This window comes from Acanthisitta chloris, unplaced genomic scaffold, assembly GCF_000695815.1.
Source record: "Acanthisitta chloris isolate BGI_N310 unplaced genomic scaffold, ASM69581v1 scaffold23703, whole genome shotgun sequence".
Classification (NCBI taxonomy): Eukaryota; Metazoa; Chordata; class Aves; order Passeriformes; family Acanthisittidae; genus Acanthisitta; species Acanthisitta chloris.
Genome location: NW_008664696.1, coordinates 2,569 through 5,087, shown reverse-complemented (window position 1 = coordinate 5,087; position 2,519 = coordinate 2,569). Strand labels below are relative to the sequence as shown.

At 49.1% G+C, this 2,519-nt stretch overlaps 1 protein-coding gene across 1 annotated transcript in view; it reads right to left on the bottom strand.

The window, feature by feature from the left end:
• The window catches only part of ZNF618 (zinc finger protein 618), a 21,309-nt gene that overhangs the window by 18,408 nt on the left and 382 nt on the right, over nt 1–2,519 (bottom strand). The window lies entirely within an intron of this gene.

The window sequence follows — 2,519 nt, the reverse complement described above, 5'->3', positions numbered from 1 at the left end:
GCAGAATGTCCCTGGCTGGGTGGCCTAAAAGCTCCTGCTGCTCTGTGATAGCTCTGTATCCAAGCCTGAGATGCAGAACTCACAGCCACAGAGAGCAAGTGCAATCAAGCATTTAACAAGGCCAACACAGCTCTCAGGCTGCTCAGCTGGGACCTACATTTACCTCCCAAACCTGCTGACTGCTCTTTACAGCAGCAGCAGTTTGATGACAAGCAGCAGATGGGAGTGGGAGGACAGGAGTGTCTGTCCTTCTGTCACTCTCCACCACATTAGCACCAGCTGCTTCCCTGCCTGGGTGAAATCTGTTGGCTGGAGCTCAAGGGAGGCCAAGCCAACAGTGCCAGAATCACCCAAGAATGATGTCCCACACATGACACTGAGACACACAGGATCTGCCCCACCTACCAGCCATGAAAGAAGGAAAATGGGTTGGTAAGGACATGCCAGCTCTTCCAAAAGGCAGTTCCTGAGAGCTCTGCTTGGACACCCGAGCGTGCAGGTGCCTGTAGAGCTTCTCCGATCACCACTCACAGTGTGACTGGTGATGCTCACCAGGGCTGCTGTCAGTGAGAGCATTGGAACTGACTCCTGAGAATGTGAAGGAATAGGAGAAATGGCTTGGAGCAAGAGCTGGAAAAGAGCACTCAATGGGACACATAGGAAGCAGGACAAAAATGGAGACAAAGGGGAAAACAGGGTTGGAGAAGTAGAGGGTGCAGGATAGATCAAGGAAGGGGAAAAGAGAAGTTTATACAACCTCATGTCTTTGATGAGTGTGTCAGCTGCTTAATGCAGAGAGGAACTGCTTCCAACCAGAGCCCAAGCCCGCTCAAAGCAGTCCTGAGCAGCTCCCTTGAGTTCCTCAGGTGTGCTGGCTCAAACCAAAGTGCAAGTGAGCACTTTGCTACTCCCCTGCAGCCTGCCAGGCTCTGGACTGGGTCACTAAAATAAACTGACACTACCCCTGGTGCAGACAGAAATGCTCATTGCAAGGAAATAAGACAAGCAAACCACATGAAATCACTACTTAAGTTTGTAAGGATTTCTGGGTTTGTTTTTTTTTTTTACCATGAGCTTTTACTCATGTGTTTTAAATGCTGCAGTTTGGATAGAAACAGATTGAGAAGGATGAGTGTGATGTGAGATGGCACAAGGAGATGGCAGGGAGAGTCAGGGAGATGTGTCCCAGCACCAGTGGGTCAGTATTTAGTAGTTCAGACAGAACCCAAGTCTTGCACTACTCCATACAGCCACTCCTTGTATGTGCTTCTTGTCAGTGGTCGCTGCACCCCTCCCATGCTCCAGGTTCATCCTGCAAAGCTTAGCAAGAGGAGGTTTGTAGCCAGAAGGTTTTACAATGCATCTTTCTTGGCTTTAGGGATGAGCTGTGTGATAGGAAGAAGATAATTCTGTCCTTCCTCTGTAAGTTAAACAGAGCTTGACAGGAATACAAAAGGTCCAATCTCAGGCTGCTGCTTTCAAAGGGCCCCAGACAAGTGAGGAACCCAAATGGTATTCAAACGTGCACTTAAAGGCTTTGAAGCCTTTCAAACCACTTGTAGTGCCCACAGAAGACAAGACAGGAGGAGCAGGCCTGCTGAGAGGTAAGGGCACAGCCAGGCTGGGAACTACTTTGTGTGGTGTCTGCCAGCCTGGCTGGGCTGCCTGACATCTCTGACCAGCCCCAACGGCTCCTCACTCACTGCTGCTCCCCAGGTGCAACAGGACTAATGAGTACAAGGGCCTGAAACACGGAGACAAGCTCAGCTCACCTGATGGGTTCTGCTTACATCTCTTTTCTTTAGGCTTTTCTGTCCCAGAATGACCAGCTGTAATTGTGGGGAATGCTTGCATTAGTACAGGATTGCTCCCCAAAACAGAACACACAGTAATTTAGTAACAAACAACTTTTTGCCCCACTCACCATCACCCACTCTGCTACCACATGTAGGTTTTCTAACAGCACATCATTCCCTTCCAACAGGCTTCCAGAAGGGCCCTTGTTTGCTTCAGAGATAACCCCCAGGATAGACACTGTGTAACCTGCCCCAGGGAGGTTACTCCTCTTCCCTGTCCATTCCAGCCAGAGGCATTGCAAACACCACATTTTGGTACCCTGGATGAGGAATGGAGGGAGACCAGACTTTTTTCCTAGCATGTTACTGATCTTGATGCAGGCATCAAGATGCCAAACTGACATTTCATCTGGTCTGTCAATTATGCTCCAATTAGAGAGTACAAGAGAATGGCAATAGCTTACTTGAAGTCTGGCAGGATAAAAATTTTAATTCCTTCATTCCATTTTGGTCCCACATGTGCACATCTGGTACACTATGACCTCCATGCAGGGAACCCCCAACAGCTGGATGCTGGTTCCAGTGACATGTACATCAACTGCCACACTCAGCACCACTGTGACAGGCAAACTGAGCTCTGCTCAGTTCCCAGTTCAACTCTTGCTTGTTGCAAGTGGCTTTGCTTCACCAGAACTGCACTGACACAGACACAGCACAAGCACT